We start from the raw sequence: 26,805 nt of genomic DNA on the forward strand, positions 1-26,805 counted from the left end.
AGATGGCACATGTTTTTTGAAACACCCTGTATATGTAATCCCAAAAATTTTTTCGAATATCTTCCTTGACTTCAAAAATGAATCATAATAGAGAAAATTTACTAATTGAATTAAATATTATTATTTAAAACGTTAAAATGCAAAAATATATTAATTTTCTCTCATATATCTTTGCCGCGCCCCTGATTAAAAGGTAATTATTCCCCATTATTGAAACATAATACATAAATATAGAAGAAAAAAAAATATATTTACTGAACTAAATTTTATTGATTAAAACGTCACTTTGGACACCGCCTGTTTTATCATCGCAAAAACATACAATTCAATTTTAATTTTCCCGAATTTTTCCGTTCCCGTCGAGTTTTCGCCGCGCCGCTGTCATTAAACGTCAGGTTAGTGTCAAAATTTTCGTTGTTTTCGTGTCTGTGTGTGTTGTGCCGTCCTTTGAATAATATCAAAATTCTTCGTGTTATGCTTTCTGAAAATCGGAACGAGGGGCGCCGGAGTGATGTGGGACTTTCGGGAAAACGACGCGTCGCTGTACGATAGGTTCCTGTCTCAGATGTTCTACGCGCAGGAGGTCCAAACGGAGACGAGCGTCAGGTAAATGATACCTTTTGGGATTCGTTACTGTTTAATTTTTTATTATTGCTTGGTTTTACTGTAATCCGGATAAAACCTGGGCGAGTTTTTATCATAGTATTTATGAACATGGGCAATATTCGAAATAAGGTTAAAATACTGATATATTGTACACCGGAGGCTATATTGTACCTCTCATACGACGCGGAGGCTCCATGGAGAACGACAGCATGTATTGAAATGAAATTTTGTGAGCAAATGTAAGTTAATTTAAAGCATTTTTTAAAAATATAGAGAGTTTTACAGAGTGTCCCCCAAAAAAGTTACACTTCAAAGTTGTCTTTTTTGTAATGGAACGTCCTATATATTATATATCCTATATATAATAACTACTAGCGGGTAAATGAATTTCTAGATATATTACGAATTTTCATGGAACTTTAGTTTCGGAGATATACATTTAATCAGACATTTTTAAAAAAATTAATTTTATTTTTCAGAAACTATTAGGAACAGAGTTTACCAAAAATGCTTTTTATAACTACTAGTGGGTAAATGAATTTCTAGATATATTACGAATTTTTTTGGAACTTTAGTTTCGGAGATATACATTTAATCGGACATTTAAAAAAAAAATTGATTTTGGGATTCTAACTGAAAAATAATTGTGAGTTTCATTAAAGAAGTATATGACTAAAATGTATGTATGACTGTATGTTTTTGGCATATTTAACGTTTTCTAAAAATTAAGAACAAATTTTAAATTTCAATAAAAACTACTTAAATTGGAGTTTATCTAGTATAGCCTAATAGTCTAAGAGCTAGCAACTTTTTCGAGAAAGTATTTTAAGACGTCTGGCTCTTTGATATATCTTTTACTACGCTCTCTGGAACAGCATGCGGCCCGTCTGGCTGCCGATACCCGTTGCGTTTAGTACTGCGCATCGGAAGAAGATCCTATATTTTTTATTAATTTAGTCCTATAAATTCTAAATTCTAGTATTGAATATAAATCGAACATGTCTCCACAGCGCAGTGCGTAGAGTTTTCGACCACGAACCGAAGATTCAGAGTTCAAATCCGGGTCAGGTCAAACATTTTTTATTTTATTTTCGTTTATATTCTGATAGTAAAGTATTAAATAATTCTGGTAATTAAAAAAAAACAAATATTTAATACTTTACTATCAGAATAAAAACGAAAATAAAAATAAAAAAGTTTTTGACCTGACCCGGATTTGAACTCTGAATCTGCGGTTCGTGTTTGGAAACTCTACGCACTGCGCTATGGAGACATGTTCGATTTATATTCAATACTAGAATTTAAAAGACTAATAAAAATATAGGATCTTCCTTATCCCTTATATAGATACTTACTTTTTCCCGACGTTGCTAGCTCTCGTACTATAAAGCCCCGTTCTCAGAACAATGTCTTGTCGCTGGCGACACAGTTTGACATTTCAAACAACCAATGAGAGCTGTGCTAAATTTAAAATTGACAGCTGTTGGAATTTTGTACAAATCTCATTGGTTCTTTTGACGTGTCGCTGGCGACAGTCGATGTTCTGAGAACGGGGTTTTATATGTAAATAAAATAACTATTGTTCTTTAAATCAAACTAAAACTTGACCCAAAATGAAATACAGGATGAGATAAAATTAATATTGAACCTTTGTCACTTTTAAAAGCAAGTTACTCTTTTATTTTAAATAGAACACCCAGTATATTATTCCGATATTCAACGGGGAATTCATGTCTCTTTAAAATACTATAAAGGTTTTGCTAAAATGCGTTAAAATTCTTCAATTTCGTCTTATTCAAAAGCGAATATCTCTAATAAAAATAAAGCTATTGATATGAATCAAAAAACAAAATATCAAAAAAAGTACCTAGATGATAAAATGATTTTTAAATTCCTTGCTTTGTTAACATATTCCACAGAGTGTTTCAAACTTTTATCAAAATATCAACATTTTGTTTTCTCTCGTAAAATTGACGGAAGGAAACTTTCATTTTTAATTTAGAAAAAGATAATAAAAAGCCAAATAATTTAGCTACAAATTGCTTAAAATTCATTAAAATCGGCCCATTAAAACAAAATATATTAATCTTTAAATTACATCATAATTTTAAGGTAGAGTACATTTTACAACAATAAGTACAAAATTATTAGTAGTATTTGTAGGTAGTTTTTAGTAGTGTTTTTAGGTAGTTTTTAGTAGTATTTTTAGGTATTAAAACTTTTAAAGTAGTTGATATTTTTTTCCGTCAATGAAAACTAAATTCACGACTTCAATGATATCGGGTATTATAATACACAGAAAATAAGAAATGCTGCAAAAATGTATTTAAAAAATAGCAGCAAAAATAAAAAAAAACATTTAATAGAAAGATGTTAATTTATATTAAAAATCTAAATATTCTAAATTCGGACCATAAAGCAGCGCCCACCACAGAACAGAGCACTCTTGCGCTAGACATACCATCATATACTTTTTTAAATATCAAAGCAAGAAAAACTCTTTTTCTTCTGCACATTTAGTGCAATAGTATATTGTTTTATTTAGACACTCTTTGTGGCGAGGCTGTACGTTTGACAGGCATATTATATTGTTCCATGAAATTTTGTCGTTTTTAATTAGATTTCAGGCACGGGTTAATTAAATTTCAAGCATACTTCCTGGAACCAGCTTAATCCGTGTTACTATCGCATAATCATCGTCCCTATCTGATCAAGTACTTAATGATTCATTTCTTTTCATCTACGATTTTCTACGAGAACTTTTTCTATCACGCACGGAAATACTAATAAAGAAATATCTGCACGCCAAGCTACTATTTATAGCTTTCTGTTCAATGTTTATAAGAGTATAGGGCTTTGTATTGTGGGTCGGTGTAAAATATGTCAAATAGAAATATAAACACTAAGCAATCTAGAAATAAATTGTATCACAATAAACTTTCTAAATAATTTTATTAACTAAAGAATTGGATGTATAGATTTTTTCACGCTTTTTATGGTTCCATACATCGAAAGTTACAAACGGAATTTTAGGTTCATTTGGTTGTACGTTTGTCCGTCCGTCTGTTTGTCAAGACTCTTTATCTCAGGAAAGCGTAAAGGTTTCGAGGTGAAATTGAAACCATATACTGAGATCTACAGTCCCTGACGAAGCTGTAAAAATATAAAACTTGACGCGGGAGGTACGTATAGCCGCCCATACTAAAATATGTTAATAAAAAGTTGGTAGGCAGTTCTTTTAGTTTCAAAGTAAAGGAATTTTTCCAATTTTGGTCCGCGGTTATTTCCCCTATCCGCCACCTGGAGTCGCATCCGATGGGAGTTTGGAGTTCTCCACACGGATTTTCTCAAAAACGGACTACGGAAACACGGAATATCTCAAAAACTTCGACTTCGACTGATTTTGATATTATTACAAATTTTGTTGCAAATATTATTCCTAATGTTAAATTAAAAACCGCGTTTCGCTAGCTACTGTAATTTTGGAGTTACAATTTTTTTAAATTTTTAACCCCTTCCCATACCCCCTTACCAACCCCGTCCCCCACCAAAAACTAATGGCCAGATTCTCGGGTGCCACGGTATTTTTGTGCCAAATTTGGTTAAAATCGGTTTAGCGGTTTTTGAGTTATCATGTTACAGACGGACAGACAGACAGGCAGACGGATAGATCATTTATGACCCAAATAACTCATTTTGAGTGAAATTAAAAAAAAAAATGTTTTGCCGATCTTAATAGCCTACCATATTTGTTGGTACGGTCGGCTAAAAAAGAAGATACGACCGTTTATGCAGCAAAATAACGTATATTCGACATTCTCAAGGGAATCAAATTTTACAGGATATTTTCCGTTGACCTAGAAGTATAAAATTTGATAAGTACTTCGTCTTAACTACAAGTATACGAAAAAATCCGAAAACTATAAATTTGTAAAAAATAAAAAAAATAGTCTTTATTGAAAGTACGTAATCGATTATCGAGGAATTATATGGGTGACCAAATTTTTTTGTAGATTTTTTTAAACTTACTAATTTGTACAGAAAAGAAATATCTGAAATCTTATATTTTTAATTAAGTCACAAAAAAACGTCCGTCCAAATTTTGAATGGATTTAGTCCTCTCAAGTGGGGTGCCGTATGAAAGGGCTTCATTGGCACAAGCTTATTAAGCAGATTTTTAAGTATTTTTATCCCGAGTTTTCGATTTATGACGAAGAATGAAAAAAAAAATGATTTCCCCCCAAAAAAACAACTTTGATTAGGTTACCTAAGTAATTTATAATTACTGTAAATATGTATTTACTGTAAACGTCCGAAGTGCGGTGAAACCTAGGATAAGCTCGGTAAAACCTAGGATAAGCGCACTAAACCTAGGATTTACCAATGACCAATTACCAATTAACACCCTCCAAATAACCACGCTAACCAAATGCGGTAAAACCTAGATTTAACCGCATTTCGGACATTTACAGTGACATATTATACTTTATAGTATAACCACAATTCCCTATTAGTAATAACTTAATATAGTATAATTATAGGTTCTGCAAACTGAATTTAGGAAAAAGCTTGGAAAAAATTGTGAAACTCGATTCCTGAACTATTTTCCGTAGTATATTAAATAGATAGAATAAACTGGAAAATTATGTTTATTTTTTCATTACTCTAGTTTCACTTACGAGCTTCGTATATCAATTATTTTAGGCAAATCATTTGGAGCCATATACAGCTACACAAAAAATGTACACCAACTAAGCCGACATACGCCTCTGTTGCAAATCTGATAATTATCGTTACAAACAACGGTCCGTGGACTGAGCCTGCCACCGAGCCTCGACAGGCCTGGTTTATAATTTGGACAGGGAGAATGCAGGAAAAAAGAAACTCACACGTAATAGAATTACGCCATAACTCGAGTGTCAACTCGGCTTGTGTTCCAATCGAATTAGGCGTTAGTTACACGCGAATGGCAAATTCATAATCCGGACTGTTGGGGAGAGAAAGCATTCGTACATTCTTGAATTGAATGGCATGGCAGGCCATAATAAGTTTATTTGAATAAGAAATCTTAAGTTAACTTTAATGGTAAATAATATGTTGATAGTATAATTTAGTCTTTATGTAGTTGGTACTATTAAAGATCCAAAAGTGATGAATTATGTGGATGTTAAAAATGAAAAACGAGTTCGGCGGCGGCGTTGGAAACGTAGCAAATCCTATGCAAATTTTGAACTGTCTACCATAGGGCCCGAATTCTGTAACTTAGAGAACGCTAAGCACATTTAGACGCTCAGCGTATAATTTTCGCTTAGCTCGCACTTGACTACCGATTTGAGTATTCCCATTTGATGCGTCTTTACCAATTGCGCTAAGCGATTCGATAAATGGCTACCTTAAAGGATCGTTTTTCTTGTCGAACTGTCAGTAAAAATGGAAAAATTTATGATTTTGTGCATTCTTTTGCTCTTTAGTGAAAACTAATTCTTCTTCTATAAATTCCTCAATAAGTAGGTAATTGATAATTTACGACTTGGCAGCTATAAATATTTTTCAAAACGAAAATGCAAGAAGCGTCTTTAACATTTCCCTCGTATAATAAGAATAAATCCATAGAAAAATAGGTTGACATCACTCAACAATGGATTATGAAATTCACGCAACATTGACATTTTTCATTGTTTTATTTGACTATTAGCAAACTGTTAGATACCTGAAAAATTGCGATGCTGCCAATATGTCCTAAACACGTATCCAGAAAACGATTCGCAGAGCAACGAGAATACCAAAATCGACTGCTTGGCGTTCCGCTAATCGAATACTTTGGCTTACCGCTCTGAAAGCATAACATTTTTATGTCGCAGTTCCAGAATTAGGGCCCTACAGCCTCCCCTGTTATCCGGCAACCATCTCCCCTTTTGATGTTGAATACCAATGACAAATTTGAACAATTTTGGATAAGTCGTTTTTAAATAATCTAAGAACTGCATCTATTTTTAATTTAAGGCAGAACAGGTATCCATGCAAAACCAGACAAATGTCAAGATACCTGAAGTCCTCAATCTATGATTTTGCTAATTTGAAGTGCTATTTACGCTACTACGTGATAGTACTAACAGTTAGTGTGCCCGAAGTGTATTTTTGTAAACTTGGTCCAAACCGGCAAAAGGCTAACGTTTAGGAAATACAATTTAACATTGAGAGAATCATAGGTTAACTTAAGGTATGTTGGGATTTGCCTGGTTTTGCATTTTTACCTGTTCAGTCTCAATTTAAATACAGATGCAGTTTTCCTTAAATGAGTTAAAATAAGATTGTCCAAAAATATTCAAAGTTGGCATGTGCATTCACCATATGCAGACCTTCAAAATCTGCATGGAATTTCCTATGTTTCCAACGAAAAAATCAAAGATTTTCCTTGGTTTAAGTAAGAACAATCTTCGGATTATCACGGGTTTCTAACAGGGCACTGTCTCCTCAACGAAAATCTCAGTAGATTGAAGCTGAGAAACAACGGCGAATACAAGGGGAAACAAGAAAACAACTCATTACTGACTACGCCGAGATGACAACCATTTGTTCCATACACTTTAGTATGACTATTATCGAAGATGGAGAACTACCCTCTGCAAAACCTCTCTCAGATACTGGCTTTTGTCAGTGGCCTGAATCTGTATGATGAATTATAACTCAATAAAGGGGACACAATAGATCTATAAGGTCGCGGTGATTAGCTTCCCTTCTCCCATACAATCTATATGTAATGTTACCTGTTTAAGACGAGAAAATGCCATACTTTATTCATATTATGCGACTGTCGGAAAAATATGGCCTACATAATAACATAATAAAAGGAAAGTTTGAAGGTAGGAGTGGACCTGGTAGAAAAATTTATTTCATAGTAGACTGAATGATATGGGTTATCAACAAGATCACTTTTTAGAACTTCAGACGCTAAAGTGTTGGTAGTCAATATGATGACAAGGTAAAGTAGAAAACACCGTAAGAAGGAAAACTTTAAATATTACTTGTTTCTGCTAGATCTAACGTAACAGACTGCACATTTCCTTCAGAAATAGTCACGAGACGCAAATTCAGCTGAAAAGAACGCAACACGTAATAAAATTACGCCATAACTTTAGTACATTAGTTACACGCAATTCATAAATTCTCAATCTCGACAGCTGGTGAAGGATAGCATTCTTAGATGGTGGGGAATTGCGTGGCAGGGGGTAATAAGTTTATTTGAGTGACAAAAATAATAACTGCTTAACTCTAACGAAAAATAATTGACTGTTAGTATAATTCAGACTTTATCTGGTTGCATTAAGAAAGCTGTGAAAATGATGAATGATCTCCGAGTATAAAAAATGGAGAATAGGTTCTCGTGACATGAACATGCAATATATTTTCTTTAAATGAACGTACGGAAAATTCACTATTAGATCTGTTTCGTAATGAACGCTATAATTTAAGCAAGAAGTGAATTGAATTTCATATTTTATTTATACTGGACATAAATTTGATTTTTAACTCGCAGGCGAATTTTAACTTTAATACAGAGACCGATATCAAGCATTCCGTTAACATTGATCTTTAGTATTTCGAGTATTTTATTATCGATGTACTTAAACAGCCGTTAAACGGTAGCCTACTAAAATGCCGTTAATAGATATTGTGACGTCGTTCATGTCGGCGAAAAGTGATGCCTGGCTATAAGCATTTTGCGAGAGCACCTGTGGCTCCGTGGCTGAGGCTATGGCTTCGTGAGCGAATGGTTCGTGGTTCAAATCTCACGCCGACTAAGACTTTTTTATATATTTTTTTTTGCTTATAGCGTGATCTTATTGCATTGGTTTTACTCTTTTTGGTTGAATTGGTTTAATTATTTGGCGGGTTGGTTAGCGTGATTATTTGGAGGGTGTTAATTTATTGGTTAGTTGGTTATTTGGTGGGGTTGGTTGGTTTTTACTAATTTATATTTGTTTTTTATATTTTTTTTATCAGTGTTGATTGAGGTTAGTTGCGTTGGTTAAGTTGGTTATTTGGTGGGGTGGATAGCGTTGGTTAGTCCTTATAAAATTCCTATAGTTCATAAAGCCGTCAAGTGCGTCACATCAACGACGTCATACCTATTAACGGCATTTTAGTAAGCTACCGTTTAACGGCAGTTTAGGTACATCCTTTTATTATTGTATTTTATATAATATACTAGCTAACCCGGGCAAACGTTGTTTTGTCATATAAATTATTCCTAAGATTGTTTTTGTTTGGATATTTATTATAGGATTATATACCTAGAATTATTTTATTGAGTGTATACATATACAGGGTAGTCCATTGAAAACGTTCCGCAAGACATAACGGCCAGGGTATTTTTTTTTCAAAAAATCCAAAAACACCTCAATTTTGTTTGTGAGGGGGACAACTTTTGCCTCAAAAACGATTGCAAAATTTTTAACCCTCTAAGCGGGGGTCTCATCCCCCAACTTTTTTCAAATGTGAAGGGGGGTCAAGTTGTACCGCAATGAAAAGGGCTTGCTATTCTCTATACTTTCCCGCTTCGTTTTTGAAAGTCGGTTGAGTCATTGAGAAAATATGAAGGATTGAAATTTGAAAAGTTTATTTAAACATTTTCAGAGTAAATGATAAGGATAAATTCCTTCAACCAATTTGCTGTTTTTTCTTATTATTTCTAGATGTTTACGCATTTTTTTACTTGCTTTAAGGTTGAACGATCAGGTGCGGTAGTTGCTAGATAGCTGTTCTGTGATTTGTGCGTTGAAGTTCTTCTCAATATCGTTAAACTGACCTACAATAGAATTTCCAAAAATACCAGCCCACACGTTCAATTTTTGAGGGTTTTGTGTGTGCACCTCGTGAAAAACCCTGGGGTTGTCCTCAGCCCAGTACCGACAGTTGTGCCTATTAACTACACCGTTCAAAAAGAAAGTACACTCATCCGAAAAATACACATTAAATAGGAAATTATTATCATTCGCCACTCATAGTTTCACAAAATTGCGAGCGACGATCAAAATCGTCTTCGTTGAGTTCTTGTACCAACTGAATTTTGTACGGGTGGAACTTGTGTTTTTTTAATATCATTTGGACACTTGTACGAATCACGCCGGTCTGATTGGCTAATTTTCTTGTACTCAGCGTACTATCCATGGCAACTTGGCCCATTACGAATACCTCCATAGCTTCATTTACTTTAGTATTTTCCCTCTGCCTTTTTTTATTCATAACGGAACCAGTTTCGCGAAATTTTGCTACTAACTCGCGAACAATTTTGCCATAAAGGTGTTTGTCAGGATGGCGTTCATTGAATACCTGCGCAACCCAATTGCCACATTCATTATTTTTAAAATAAAGTTCGATTATTTCCACTATTTCTGCAAGTGAGTACACAATAATTGTTAAAAAGTTTAACGATATTGAGAAGAACTTCAGCTATCTAGCAACTACCGCACCTGATCGTTCAACCTTGTGGCAAGTGAAAAAATGCATAAACATCTAGAAATAATAAGAAAAAACATTAAATTGGTCGAAAGAATTTATCCTTATCATTTACTCTGATAAATGTTTAAATAAACTTTTCAAATTTCAATCCTTCATATTTTCTCAATGGCTTGACCGATTTTCAAAAACGAAGCGGGAAAGTATAGAGAATAGAAAGCCCTTTTCATTGCGGTACAACTTGACCCCCCTTTCCATTTGAAAAAAACTGGGGGATGACACCCCCGCTTAGAGGGTTGAAGATTTTGCAATCATTTTTGAGGCAAAAGTTGTCCCCCTCACAAACAAATTGACATGTTTTTGAATTTTCTGAAAAAAAATTACCCTGGCCGTTATGCCTTGCGGAACGTTTTCGATGGGCCACCTTGTCTATTTATTGTTAAAAATTGTGTGTGCACTATGTGCGCATATTTGAAGTGAAACTTCTGTCCGTCTGTCCGCCTGTCTGTTTCTCCTTCAACAGCGAACAAGTAAAAATATTAGTAAAATACTGAAGAGAGTTAATTCCACCGTTAATTTTCCAGCGAAGTCGTAAATAGGTTTATTAAAGGTCTGCATATGAAGACGCATGTCAAGTTTGAACAATTTTGGACAAGCCGTTTTTAATAATTTAAGAAAAACTGTATTTTTAAATTAAAACTGAACAGGTAATTTTTTAAAAACTGAACACAACTGAATGCAATTTGTTGTGATATCTACGCTACTGCGTTATAGAACTTACGGTTAGTGTGCCCGATATGCATTTTTGTAATTTAAAACTTATTCGAATTAGATGAAAGCCTAAGGTTTAAGACAACAAATTTGACAAAATTAAGTCAACTTAGGGTATGTTGGCATTTGCCTGGTTTTGCTGTTACCTTCTTCAGTTTCAATTTAAAATTAGATGCAGTTTTTCTTAAATTAGTTAAAAACGACTTGTCGAAAATTGTTGAAATTTTACATGTCTGTTTAGCATATGCAGAACTTCTAAAAACTAAAAACCCTCTTTACAACTTTGCTGTAAACTCAATAGTGTAGCCAATATTTGGACAGTTCAAAATTCGCATGAGATTTCCTATGGACGCCGATTTTTTCTTATGAACCCGGTATTTTTATTTCGTACTTGATTCATCTTTTCAATAAGGTTTTACATTATAAACATTTTAATTCAAAAAATATTCGGATTGTCAAAATAATTTTCACACAATTTTTCAAACAATTTTGTTTATTCGATTAATTAACTTGTCTGAGAGAAAAGCTCTCAATTTTCTCTATCTTTGTGACTACTATTTCTTGAAAACACATTTTTTTGCTACTAGAAGAAAATCTACAAACTGAAAAAAATGCTTAATTTTTAACTAATCTTTTTTTCTTTTTAAACGAACAGAACACGAAAAATAGGTACCTTAAAATTTTGATGCATGTTAAAGTTTTATATGTTCTAGTGGACCGATTTTGATGATTTTTTAAGCAATTTGTAGCTAAATTATTGACTTTTAGTATCTCATTCTAAATAAAAAATGAAAGTTCCCATCTGTCAATTCTACCATGGAAAACAAAATATTGATATTTTGGTGAAAGTTTGAAACATCCTGTAAAATGTGTTAACAAAGCATGGAATTTAGGAATAATTTTATCATCTAGGTGCATCTTTTCTGGATAGTTTGTTTTTTGATTCATCTCAATAGCTTTATTTTTGATGGAGATATTTGCTTTTGAAGAAGACACTAACATGTTTTAGTATTGTTTTCATTAAAACCATGCCTTTGCTTTTAGTCCTAATCGACAGACCTATGAGACATGATACAAATAAAAGAAGATATGATACCGCGCATGTCAGAGCGGGAGTGTGACATCAGCTTGTGATAGATTCCGCCATATTGGGCTATACTTCGTGTGTTTGCATAGCGAGAGATTGTTTAAAATAATAGTTTTTAAAACTTTTAAACTGTTAATTTTCGTGAAAAATGAGGTGTGCGGTATATGGTTGTGCTGTAGACAATATGTGCAAGGGTTTTGTACCCTGTACTAGATTCTTTAGCTTTCCAAAAGACAAGGACTTACAAGGTGTTTGGAAACAATTGTGTAAACGCAAGGACAAATTTAATATTAAGTTCGCTCGTGTTTGCGATAAGCATTTTACTGAATCCGATTATGAACGGAATTTAAAACACGAATTGCTGGGATACACACCGACAAAATATCGTTCCTTGAAAAAAGGGGCTGTTCCATCAAAACATTTACCTCTGACCAAAACTGAAAAAACTGTCAGATATGAGTTAATGAGTTCTTCAATTTTATGTTCTGATAAAACATTATTTTTTAGATCAAGAATGTATTTTCGCATCAGACAATTAAATACTTATATAATTCTACTCTAATCTTTAAGAAACGAAAAATGTTAAAAATAGTTAAGTAAACATTTCATTTAACTGGTCTGAGTGACAGGGTGAGTCTACATATTTTAATTTTTGACTCACCTGCAGTGTTAATAATTATTATAAGTAATTAATAGCGTCTATGCATTACTTATATAATTATTATTAATAAATTATTAATAGTAATTATATAAGTAATGCATAGCGTCTAGAAGACTCCCACACTAGTTTGTCATATTTTGCGATTTTTGCATACTCGTATACATAGTTGCCCTTACACCCTGTATATATTATTATTCTTCACATTGATAATAATTATTGACTGAGGTATATATTAAAATGATAATAATATAATAATATATCCATACATAAATATTTTAATAAAGAATTCTACATATTTTCGTATTTTTTTCTAAGATATCATTCTTTTTTTAAATAGGAAATGGGTTCCAGCCTAACTAAAACTATTTCAAACAAGTAATAAAACAGTTTACTTCAAAAATGTTGATCAAGCTTTGACGTTTTCCAATGTTTAAAGCGTAGTTCCCGCCATACCCATTTGAAAATCTATCACAAGGTGACGTCATGCGAGAATACCGACGAAATTTTGACGCTTCAATATCATATCTTCTTTTACTTGTATCATGCCTATGAAATAGTGTTTACGCTTTATACAGGGTGGTCCGAACTGTATTCCGGAAACTTGGACAGCATATTCTGCAGATAAAAATAAGTAAAAAAGTTCGTATAAATGTATGTCCTTCAATGCTTAGTTTCGGAGATACAGGGTGTAGAAGTTTCATTTTTATTTCGATTTTTTCCAAATAATTTCTGAAGTAACGTCAATATTTGAATGAAAATTGGTGTCTGGGAATTAAACTTCTACACCCTGGATATCCGAAACGAAGCATTTTAGGACATACATTTATATAAACTTTTTTACTTATTTTTATCAGTACAATTTTCGAAGTGTCCGGAATACAATTCGGACCACCCTATATAATGTCACTCTCGTTGAAAAATATTATAAGTATATAAAATCGAAAAAATGTTAGCGTCTTCTTCAAAAGCAAATATCTCCAACAAAAATAAAGCTATTGAGATGAACCGAAAAACAAACTATCCAGAAAAGATGAACCTAGAGGATAAAATTATTCTTAAAATTCCTTGCTTCGTTAACATATTCTATAGAGTGTTTCAAACTTTCACTAAAATATCAATATTTTTTTTCCCTGACAGATGGAAATTTTCATTTTTACTTTAGTAAGAGTTACTAAAAAGTTAAATAATTTAGCTACAAACTGTTTAAAAAATCATCAAAATCGGCCCACTAGAACAAAATATATTAAAATTTAAAATACATAAACAATTTAAGGTGTCAGTTTTCCGTGCCGGTGAGTTATTTGTTCCTTGTGTGTTTTTTTTGCTTTTGACGACATTAAGCATTTTTTGTCGGTTAAATAATTTCACTTTTTTTAGTAAAATATCATTGACAAATTGGCCTCCGCTGGATCAACACAGTAGTGTAAAAAAAATAATTTTTGTATTCTGTCAATTTTTTCCAAATGGCGGAAAACCCGGAAGTCAACTTAATGTGATTTAAATTAGTAGTGGGAACTATCCAATGAATACTATCGAAACATTCGATAGTTGCAATTCATTCGAATAATTCGATAGTTAGTAAGAAAACATTCGTTGAAAACTATTCGAATAAAAATTATCGAATAGATCCGTCATCTGCCTTGAAATATTGTATTCTAGTAATTCGGCAGCAAAAACCATTCATTTATAAAATTCATTCATTTATGAAATTCATTCATTCGTCAGGATCGATTATAATAAAATATTAACTGAATTTTAGTTGTCGCCCGGCGACGTAGGTTTCTTTCCGAGAAACCCGACAGCGGTCGTTGGCAATGCTATGAAAAGAAGCCGGCATCTTTGATTTTTACGGAGTCAGATATAGATAGGACACATTATTTTTTTATTGAGGTGCTAGTATTTACACAGAAAATACATTATGAAAGGCGCTGTTGCCATATTTTGGTATTAGTTGATATTAGCAAAGAATATTATTGTTTGGCTTTAGTTAATTAGGGAATATAAAGACATACTATCTATTCTGCATTTTTTTTATTAATATTCTGTTGTTACACTGCAATAATACTTGTTATTTTGGATGTAGGAAAATTATTTTTAATGTTTTTTAGCAAAGACTGGTTTAATAAATAATAATAACAATAATAATTTGTTATACCTATTAACAACAAAATTTAAAATCATTTAATATAAATATTTTCTTTTAAGTAGTAGCAAAATATAAACAACAAATTAGATGTCAAAATTATTTATATTAGATCCTATTTAAAAATAATATAGTCTCTAAATTTTTTGGCAACGGTGGTTTATTAAATAATAATAATTACAGAACTAATTTGTTATATTAACAACAAATTTTAAAATCATGAAATATAAACATTTATTAATTTTCTAAGCATGCAGTGTAATGTAAGGAAAATATAAATAAAAAATTAGAAATCAAAATTATTTATATTAGGTGCTTTATATTACTATTTAAAAATTATATTTACTTTTACTGGCATTTACTTTAAAAAATAAATGAAATATTTTTTCTTCGCAAAAAACTACATGTAAAAGAATTAGCATAAACAAAATATAAACATTGTTAACTTTTTTTTTTAAATTGGCACGTGTAAAACTTTCATTTTAATTTTCTCACCCCATAGTTTGAGTTCGATAACCATTTACTTAAATATGATTATACAACCGCATTACTTAAATATGATTATTAAGTTCAACTAATTCATATTATTAAAACATCTAAAATACAAATATGTATTTTTAAAATTAATTGTAAGTTCATCTCATCTCTCTTAAAAATTGCTACTTCTCAAAATTTCCCATTAAAAAATAGACCATATACCATATAAAATTAAATAATTGAAAGATCGGACTACGGAAAACCACACAAATTTTTGGAAAAATTTTGACCACCTGCACATGCACACAATCGTCAATAAATAAAATTAAAAAATAACTACTATTTTAGTATTTTAACTATTTTAATAAACGCAAAAATAGCACAGTATTTATACGGCGAAGTTATAAAAATTTGGAAGAACTAATAATGCACTGACGCATACAAAAATCAAACGAATACTAAATTTCATTTATCAAAAGCATTCGATAGTCGTGGCTCAACGATAACCATTTAGTCGCAGGGCGAGGTTGTCACATATGCTTTAGTATACAAATGAATGAATGATTTTATTCGAATAAAACCATTCGATAGTTGAAATCATTCATTCATTAACCATTCGATAGTCTAATTCATTCGATAGTTCCCATCGCTAATTTAAACCAGTTCACCAGTATAACTATTACCGAGATATTTTACACTATTTCATTAATAAATGAATATGTGAATCAATATTTAAAAAAAGTGTACACATTTTTCTATACATAGTGAGTCTTAAATAAGTGCAAATATTTCCAGGGTTGCTAGATCTCCATAAAAGAAACATATTTTCTCTTTACCATTTAAAAAATAAGTCCAATATAACCGATTGTTTTACTTGGACTACTACCACTGGATCTTTTCTGGGTTTTCTTTATTTCTTGTAAATTTAATTTACTGCCTATGTTGCCATATTATCAAGAAATTATGTTTTTTTTTAACTAAAAAAGACCCAAAAAAAAATATAAAAAAATTCGCCAAAAAACCTCATAATCGTGTTTCTAGGGTGGAAATATACAAACCCTAAAAATATTTGCACTTATTTAAGGCTCGCCCTGTATTATAGCCTTGCTCCTTTTGCTCGAATAATTGATTTGCTACTTAACGCAAACCGCACCGTATCCGGGCATCAATGATTAACGCGCCGATAACCTAATGCATCATTCATCGAGACACCACCGCAGCCCTTTAACTAACCGAAGGTATTGTTGTTTCAGCCGCGACGTTACAACAGCCACTACGTCCGGTCCACTTCCTGGAGACTTAGACAGGTAAGTGAACGAGTCTTGTTTGCTTTGATTCTGCTTTCCATCTGTGTAGCTGGAGGCTGTTATATCCTCGGGTAATATTGTACCAACGTTGCTTCTGTAATGGATTCGATTTCCTTTACAAAGTGGTTCATTATTAATTATTTATTTGCCTGTAAATCATACCACGACTGTTTTTTTTTCAAAAAAATTGTCTTTTTTTAAGAGGATACTAATTCTGACTTAAATGACATAAATAATAGGTCTTGCAAGATGAAAAACTTCTTTATCATTATAGATATTCTAAGAGCTAGCAACGTTTTCGAGAAAGTATTTTAAGAAAGCTAACTCTTTAATATATTGTTGCGGACCCGTGTGGACTCGACCTAACCTAACTATATGTCCCGCCCTCAGATGACCTTAACATCGCATTAAAGAATAGAAACCGTAATGATTCATTCGTTCGAGAAGAATCGAGTCCCACTGGAATGGACTAGTACATACGAGAACATTCGAAAACCTTCTATACGCACCTAACGATCTATGGACTATTCTAGAGTTCTTTACCTGTCGGTATAAAAGCCGGCGGCTGTGGCCTACAGGGGGCAGTTATAAATATAACAGTGCAGTTGACGCGCTAAAATTCAAAATAAATTCTTAGTTATAAATCGTTTGTAAATAGTTCTATAAGTCTTTTATCGTTATTGTTCTTATTAATTAGTGTTAAATAAATAATGTTTAAATAAATTGTGACTTTCTATCCACACGGAACCGACGAAAAATTGGTGTCAGGTGTGGGGTGTGTGATAGACTAGAAAAATAAAAAGACTGAAAATGGCTTCGAAAAAATTGTTGAAGGACTTGAAAGTGTCGGAATTAAAATGCACACTGGAAGAGAGAGAATGTGAGACAGATGGGAAAAAAAGCATTTTACAAGCAAGACTAAGATATGTTCTGATCGAGGAAGGTGAGGATCCTGACACATTTTGTTTTGAGTTAGAAGGTGATCTTGACTCGTCATTGAAAAATTTGCAAGAAAATTTAAACGTAACAATTGGTGTCAGGTGTGGGGTACCAACCAGGGAAGTTGGTGTGGCTATATAACCCGCAGAGACGTCGTGGGTTATCTCCGAAGCTACAATCCTCGTGGGAAGGGCCATACGAAGTCATGGATAGGATTAATGACGTCGTATACCGTATCAGAAAATTGCCAAAAGGAAAACCGAGGGTAGTCCATTTCAACCGTTTGAGCCCCGGTATTTCAGTTTATAATCATCTGCTGATGATGCTAACATGGTTAGCGAAACGCGCGTCCAGTGTGTAAAAGTAAAAGTCATGGATAGGATTAATGACTCGTATACCGTATCAGAAAATTGCCAAAAGGAAAACCGAGGGTAGTCCATTTCAACCGTTTGAGCCCCTACCAAGGCGAAATAGAAGATCGTGCTGGGACCGTGAGAACCTGCAGCTTTGATCCTCCTGATTCGGAGATGTCCTTTGACGATTTCATGGCCCGATACAACAGCAGTGAGAAGGCTCGCTCTGGTGTAACCAAAGAAGATCAACGAGACCTCTTTTCCGTGCCTCCTGATTATTCGCTCGCTCATTGTGTGGCCCGAGATTTGCGGATGTCCAGAGGAATCGCTGCGACGTTAAATGAGAAGTTTGGGCGTGTCGGAGAACTACGCCGACAGGATCCAGAGGTTGGGAGCGTCTTGAGGCTAACCGACAATGAACATGGTCAAGCCAGGCACATTTTCTACCTAGTCACCAAGGAATGGTCCCCAAGTAAGCCGACTTATCTCAATCTATGGAAGACCCTGATTGAACTGAGAGAAGCCCTGCTAAACAACAACATTACACGATTTGCCATTCCGAAGCTGGCGTGTGGACTCGATGGTTTGAGTTGGCGTACAATCCGGAACATGATTGAAGTCTTGTTCAGATTTACGGAAATCGAGATCCTCGTTTGCTGCTACAACCCAAAGCTGAGATCGGGAGAGAAAACTGTAGACTGCTATTTCTACCAGACTTCTCAATGTACCAGGGGCCAGCTTTGCAAATACCTTCATTCACAGTGTACATCTCGGGACGAGCATGTACCTAAGAAGGGGGCAGTGTTGCGGACCCGTGTGGACTCGACCTAACCTAAAAGAATAGACACCGTAATGATTCATTCGTTCGAGAAGAATCGAGTCCCACTGGAATGGACTAGTACATACGAGAACATTCGAAAACCTTCTCTACGCACCTAACGATCTATGGACTATTCTAGAGTTCTTTACCTGTCGGTATAAAAGCCGGCGGCTGTGGCCTACAGGGGGCAGTTATAAATATACCAGTGCAGTTGACGCGCTAAAATTCAAAATAAATTCTTAGTTGTAAATCGTTTGTAAATAGTTCTATAAGTCTTTTATCGTATTGTTCTTGTTAATTAGTGTTAAATAAATAGTGTTTAAATAAATTGTGACTTTCTATCCACACGGAACCGACGAAAAACGTAACAATATCCTTTGCTATGCTTTCTGGAACAGCGAGCGAGTCGACTAGCTGCCGATGGACGTTGCGTTCACTACTGCGCATTGAAATAAGGTCCTATTTTTTTATTGATTCCGATAAATACTAGTATTGAATATAAATAGGACAAGTCTCCATAGCGCGGCGCGAAAACGTTCAGCCTACAAAGCGAGAAGTCCAGAGTTCAATACCGGCTCGGGGTAAACTTTTTTTAGTTTATTTTCGTTTATATTCTGATAGTAGAGTATTAAATAATTGTTTTTTTAATCGCCAAAATTATTTAATGCTTGGCTATTAGAATATAAAGGAAAATAAAATAAAAGAAGTTACCCCGAGCCGGTATTGAACTCTGGACTTCTCGCTTTATAGGCTGGCCGTTTTCGCGCTGCGCTATGGAGATTTGTTCGATTTAATAAATCGAACTAAATAAAAACATAGGAAGTTCTTTTAATACGCAGTAGTGAACGCTAGTATTGTGAACGTCTATCGGCAGCTAGACGGCCTGCCCATTGTTCCAGAGAGCATAGTAAAAGATATATATCAAAGAGCCAGCTTTCTTAAAATACTTGTTTTCCAGACGTTGCTAGCTCTCGTACTCTTAAGATTTTGAGAAAAATGCATTCTTCATAAAAGTTTTTTCTTGTTCTAAAATAGTTAATGCGGTTTAAAATTTTCCAAATTTTCATACCATTTTAGATAAAAATATATAAATATGAAAATATAGTTGATTCTTTTGAAATCCCAACAATTAAAACGCGTTTCTTTGGTAATATCATTTCGTTTTCATTCTTTGATTAGATGGTTAATATTAATTTTGATTAATGTCATATAATTGCTATTTTAAAATGATAGAGAAGCACAAAATGTATAATCACATTGAATTTAGCATTGAACTAAATATCTTTTTTTGCTTTTTAAACATAGTGAAACAGCAAAAAATATGACGTTTATCAAAATTAATAATAGCCATCTATCAAAGAATTAAAAACTTGCCATAGAACACGTTTTGTGTTCTGACTTTTAATATTTATACTCTCTTATATACTTTTCATATATATACTTTTCATATTATTTTTATTTTTCTCTAAAAGGGATTAACTATTCTAGAACAAGCAAAATCTTTTATAAAGAATGCATTTTTCTTAAAAGTGTGACCCCTTAAGTAAATCTAAAACAACTTCGAAATGTTACATCTAAAGGATAATGTCATATTGTTATAAATTTAACACGGCTGTATGGTACAATTTACGTTTACTGATTCAGTATCATTATTTTCAGCTTATTCAACCATTTCCAATTATAGTGTAGCCTCCCTCACATACTCTCTTTGTAGTTGGGCCCCCCTCTCTTGGATTGGTCCCATCTGAGGTTCGGTCTTCTTCTAGGTCTCTTAATTCCTCGTGGGTACTATGCTGTTATTTTTATGGTCCATCTGTTGTCCGATCTTCTTGCCAGGTGTCGTGCCCATTGCCATTTCAGAGATTTGTCTCTGTGGATGACATCTATTACCTTGGTCTTTTGTCACATCCGCTCTATTCTTTTACTGTCTTTCTTGGTTATTCCCAGCATATTTCGTTCCATTGTACAACCTGCAGTTTCCTTATGATGTCCGTTTTAAGTGTCCAGGTGAATAGGTCATGACTGGTAGTACTGATTGTATTTTATTATACAGGGTTGTTCACCACACAGTTGTTACGACACGGAGTATTGTAGCTAAACGATTAGATTTTTACAAATTGTAAGTTTTGGGTTCGTTGAAGGACTATTAGAGCTACAATTTAAAAATATTTTTACAAGATACAGAGTGTCCCAAATAAATAAAAAATATCAAAGTTGTATTTTTTTAAATGGAACACCCTCTGTATATTATTACATATTTAGTTTCTACTATTAAAATAAAGGTAAATTCGATTAAGGTTTATCACCCTTAAACCTTACAGTTTTTCAAATATATTCAATTTTGTGAAATTGCAGTAACAATTTTAAGGCATTATTTCTTCAAGTTTCAAAGTATCTAATACAAGTTTTAAATAAAAAAAAGTATCAAAGTTTTTAATACTAAATATTTATTGAAGTTTAATTATTGATCAGTTATTATGTTGCAATAATAAAAATAATACTACCTCATACAGAGTGTCTAAATATTTATTTTAAATACTTTCTAGCTTTAAACGGCAATAACTCGTTTAATTTAAATGGTAAACACCCGGTATGTTTTAGAAGAATCAGATGCACAATATAATTATCCATCAAATTGTATTAATCCATTTTTACCTATTCTTTCAAGTTTTCGTAGAAAATGCATTTTCTTATAAATTAGACCTCATTTATCAATATACCCATGGAATATTGACATTTTAGATTGTTTTTAAAGCAACAAATGTATAAAATGTACAGGTGCTAAAAACGATAATATTACCACCCTATTTGTATACAAAAATAAAACTATTTATATCTTTATAAAAGAGTATACCATTAATTAAATATACCACCATTATTTTCGCCCAAATATTAATTAATTACATATTTAATTGTGTTAGTTAATAAATTATTTTAAACAACTGTCGATTTGGAATAAGAAATCAATATAATAATAGTTATGAAAATGAATTTTTAAGGTGACAATTTTTAAGGTGTTACTTTTTACCACACTGTCTAATACACATACAAAATTGAGGTTTTTAGTTTTTGGAGAAATTATTAATCAAAGAAAACAGTCAATTAATGTAGTTTGAATACTGGAATCATATTTATTAGTCCTCTTTTACAAATATTTAAACAATTTTTTTATTTTTTTAATGACATAAACGAATTATATCGACAATATTAGTATCTGTACCCTTTAAAAATTTGTTACATCTTTAAAAATAATTTAAAACGTCAATATTCCATGGGTATATGATAATTGAGGTCTAAATTATAAGAAAATGCATTTTCTACGAAAACCCTAAGACATAAGTAAAAAATGATATAAACTAATTTGATAGACAATTAAATTATGCATCTGATTCTCATAAAATATACAGGGTGTTCCATTTAAATTAAAGAAGTTATTGCCGTTTAAAGCTAGTTATTATTTAAAATAAATTTTTAGACACTCTGTATAAGGTAGTATAATTGTTATTATTGCAGCTTAAAATTTAGCAAATAGAAATACTTCAGTATAATATTTGGTTTTAAAAACTTAAATACGCCTAGAGAAATAAAGCATTAAAATTATTACTATATTTTGACAAAAACTTAAATATTTCAAAATCGGTAAGATTAAAATGCGGTAAACCTTAATCAAATTTACCTTTATTTTAATTGTTGAAACTAAAAATATAATAATATACAGGGTGTTCCATTTAAAAAAAAAATTGATATTTTTTATTTATTTGGGACACTCTGTATCTTGTAAAAATATTTTTAAGTTATAGCTCTAATAGTCCTTCAACGAACCCAAAACTTACAATTTGCAAAAATCTAATAGTTTAGCTACAATACTCCGCGTCGTATGTGGTGAACAACCCTGTATGCAATTAGATTACGAAATAATCACATAATCTTTCATATTACAAAATACAAACGGAGGTGTGTTCTTTTCTCTTTTTAAAAATATATTTTACTATTAGTACCTAAATTCGAATAGCCATTATTCATTCTTATATCAGTTTGGTTTCCACAACTTAAGTGTCGAACTATCCGAATTAACAAACAGCTGATAATCAATCGACAAGTTGCACTTCATCGTGCTAATAAAATTATCAAACCAGTTCGAAACCTTTGACCGTTTGCTCAAACTCAAACAAAGAAACAAATTAAATTCTGGTGATGTTCGTGACGCCTCCCGATTGAGAAGTTTCTTTCGTATGTTCTCAGTGGCGGTTGCTCTAAAACTCCGCCTGGCCTCGTCGTCTTTCTAAGAAGTGTTGACATAACACACATTTTTTAAATTAATATTAATGTCTATACCGGGTGGTTCATCGTAGTTGGAAACCTATGATTTCCCATACAAATTTTGAATTCTCCAAATATTGGTGCTCCTGTTGATTACGCAGCCAAGTCGAACATAGGTTTTTCAAAGATCTGCGAATAATAAATAAATATGCCAAATTTGAACAATTTTAAAAAGTATATATATGTCGGAGCATTTATAATTTAGTGATTAATTCTATAAAGCTGTTGCTATGCGTCCCTGTCTGTTTTTGAAGTGGAATTTCTGCTTTTCCCTGATATACCGGGTGTTGCATCGTCGAGCGGGACATAGGAAATCGCATTTAAATTTTAATGGGGTCAATTATTGGCTTCTCTAATTATTTTAGAGAATAATCCTATTTAGGTTTATTTAAGAGCACTAAATCCCACATTCAAAAGAATAACATTAGATATTTTTGATTAGGCCGTTTACGAATTATCGCCGATTTCTTTTAAATATTTCTCCTTTCTTGTGGCCCTGTATTTACTTATGAGCACCAGTCAAGGTAACAGATAACTGTCAAATGAAGTTGTCATTTCAAAAATTTATCTATTTAGTGCTTTATTATTATTAGTAAAAACTCATACCTACATCGAAAATATTAGCCATGAATTAAACTACCGAAGAAAAATATTGATGATTAAATGGTATTATCAAGGAAATAGTTATCAAAAGGTGTCGGACATGTTTGCTGCTTTGTATCCGAATAGACCGATACCTGGAAAATCTATAATCGCAAGGAATATCCAGAGATTTGAGATCAAAGGTACCCTAATAAATAATTGCAGATGTGATGCAAGGCAGGAACAAAGAGAAGATGCAAGAAATGATACCGACTTGGAAGTTTGAGCAAAAAGAGAGACAACAAAGAGAGACAGACAAAAAACAAAGAGAAGATGCCAGAAATGATACCGAATGGAAAGATCAGCACAAGGAAACTTGAGGATGAAATAGGAATAGATCACACTACAGCGTTTCGAATCTTGAAACGACATAAATACTATTCCTTCAAATATGAAAAGCACCAAGAGCTACGAGGTGGGGACGAAATACGGCGGCAGGCGTTTTGTTTTGATATGATGGAAAGAGCAAACACGGATAGGGAATTTTTAAAAAACATATGTTTCACTGACGAATGTACGTTTACCTTAAATAATGAACCCAATGTTCAAAATTATCGATATTGGAACAAAGAAAACCAACACAGGTTTGTCGAAACAAGGACGCAATATCCACAGAAAGTAAATATTTGGGCAGGAATATTTGGACAGAATATTATCGGGCCATTATTTCTTACGCGAAATTTAAATGCAGAATATTATTTGGAACTACTCGAAAATCATATTTTACCTGCTTTACATGATGCAGCTAGGGAAAATCAGGAAGTTAGGTACCAAATGGCTGTCCGGAACATAGTACCCTGGCTGTTCGGGAATATTTAGACAATAGTTTTAACGGAAACGTTATTGGCCTAAATCACACAGTAAATTGATCAGCAAGGTCTCCTGATATTTCGCTTAATGATTTCTTTCTCTGGGGCCATTTAAAAAACAGGATATACAAGGATAAAAAAATACCCAAATCTAGACGAGTTAAAAAATGCTATTTCTGCCGAATGCAATAGAATTTCAGTTTACCAACTAGCGAAGTAGAGAATTTTATGATCGCCTGGGTTATTGTCTAGCAGTCGATGAAGGAATATTTGAACATCTTCTTAAATCCTAAAGTTCTAATAATTTAATAGTACCTAAATTAACAAGTTATTGAATATTGTAATAATACTATAATTAACCTTGTAATTGATTACTTTATTTTACTTTAATTCATATTAATTTGTATTTGTAAATACATCTTTAAGATTTCCGATGTAGGAATGAGTTTTCAATAATAATAAAGCACTAAATAGGTAAATTTCTGAAATGACAACTTTATTTGACTGTTATCTTCTACCTTGATTGGTGCTCATAAGTAAATACAGGGCCATAAGAAAGGAGAAATATTTAAAAAGAAATCGGTGATAACTCGTAAACTAGCTAATTAAAAATATCTAAAGTTATTCTTTTGAATGTGGGTTTTAGTGCTCTTCAATAAACCTAAATAGAATTATTCTCTAAAATAATTAGGGTAGCCAATAATTGACCCCATTAAAATTTACATGGGATTTCCTATGTCCCGTCCGACGACGCAACACCCGGTATATGATATTATAGAATAAAGTCATGGAGAAATTAATTTTGTTGAGGGATCTTACAGTGGATATGTGTCCAAAGTGACGCTGTTCTCGCTTATGCGGTATTTCTGGTCACTGTACCTACTTACTCCCATCCCTGTCGTTATCTCTGTGTCCGTGCAAATTCATAAACAATAACATTTCATAAACAAATAAACAATAAACAACATGCAGATGGCTAGAAGAATTTAGTCATGTTAGTCATGTTAGTATTTTCATGGCTGGTAGATCTCGATAAAACATACATATTTTCTCTTTACAGTGGTTCAAATAAATCCCATTTTAGAAAAAGCAAAAATTTTTATGAAATATGAATGCCTTCTTCTCAAAATGTCAATAATAAAAAAGTGTTTCCTCTTGTACAGACAATCCGGGGACATACTAGTATGTATAACATACAGTATACAGTATAATACACATGTATACAGAATAAATGGATTTATTTTGTGTATTTTTTCCTATTTTTTCTTAATTTGTTATTTTAAGTAATTTAAATAGACGAAAACTCGACCCTAGGAGCGCTCAAGCAGTCGCGCGACCACTGGAACGAAACACGTCGCGGTATAGGTCGTTACCAGTTACATCTGTTCGTGACAGACATGCCCGCGATTCTCGGAGCGCGACGACTGGAGCGAAACACGTCGCTACGCAGTTACTGCGTTTCGAGCTAACTCCAAGAGCGATTATAAATAATTTATAGTTTCGTCATTCTTCAGTAACAGGTTCTTGAAACGTTGTGTAGCGCGACACGACGTTACAAAAAAATACCGCCCCAAAATCGCGTTACTCAAATACCGACACATCACTACTTCTTAGTAGTTACGTATATCGTCGGTGAAATGTGATAAACTGCTAACTCCATTATTCCTAATTTGACAGGAGAGCAAAATAATGGTACAAGAAAATATGTACACATGTAGGAAGTATTTTCATGCGTTAATAATATGATAAAGAGATAAGAATTTTATTTGCTGGGGAAAAATAAAACTCAATATTTCGTGTTACATTATTTTTTTCAGACACAATAGGGAGATAGCAGATAGTCCTCTTGCAGAAATAAGAAATAAAAATATGCTTCTGGAGATAGCAACTTCATTGTTTGATATTTTGAAAATGAAATTGAATATTACCCAAACAGATTCAGAACTAATCAATTAAATTTAAAGATATGCTATTCATAACCATAATATATTTATAATATCGTCGGTCTAGAAGTAAAACATACAAGTCCAAAGACGAATAAATTTTTAATGCATTTTTAAAGAACTGAAGTAACAGCATTTTGGACTTAATGAATATGAAAATAATTTAGAAATTAAACTTATAATTCTTAGAAGGTATGCTTGAATCCTTCCATGCTTATCCTAATTTTTATACAACTGTAGTAGACCGAGCTGGGAAAACAGTGCGTGATTTTATTAAATTTTTATTACTTTCCTCCTTATTTTTTTAATTTTTATAAAAATTATGTATCATTTACGTGGAAAAACGTTGAAAAAAATAAAACTGATTATGTATTATGGAAATTCTTGTACAAGAAAGTAATGTTATTTAAACTATTTATAGCACGCCGATGAATTGCTCGTATATAGAGAATTTCGTTTTTCCCCTTA

The 26,805-nt window shown here is 32.7% G+C and overlaps 1 long non-coding RNA gene across 1 annotated transcript in view; it reads left to right on the forward strand.

Annotated features, from left to right (window-relative positions):
• The first annotated feature begins 404 nt into the window (after positions 1-404).
• Positions 405-26,805, forward strand: part of LOC115890843 — a 73,773-nt gene continuing 47,372 nt past the window's right edge. Inside the window, exons 1-2 of the long non-coding RNA XR_004051709.1 lie at positions 405-606; positions 16,458-16,511. This is a non-coding gene — a long non-coding RNA (uncharacterized LOC115890843). The remainder of the gene's footprint in view (positions 607-16,457; positions 16,512-26,805) is intronic.

The sequence above is a fragment of the Sitophilus oryzae genome, unplaced genomic scaffold (assembly GCF_002938485.1).
Source record: "Sitophilus oryzae breed Bouriz unplaced genomic scaffold, Soryzae_2.0 scaffold_931_pilon_pilon, whole genome shotgun sequence".
In the NCBI taxonomy this organism is placed as follows: Eukaryota; Metazoa; Arthropoda; class Insecta; order Coleoptera; family Curculionidae; genus Sitophilus; species Sitophilus oryzae.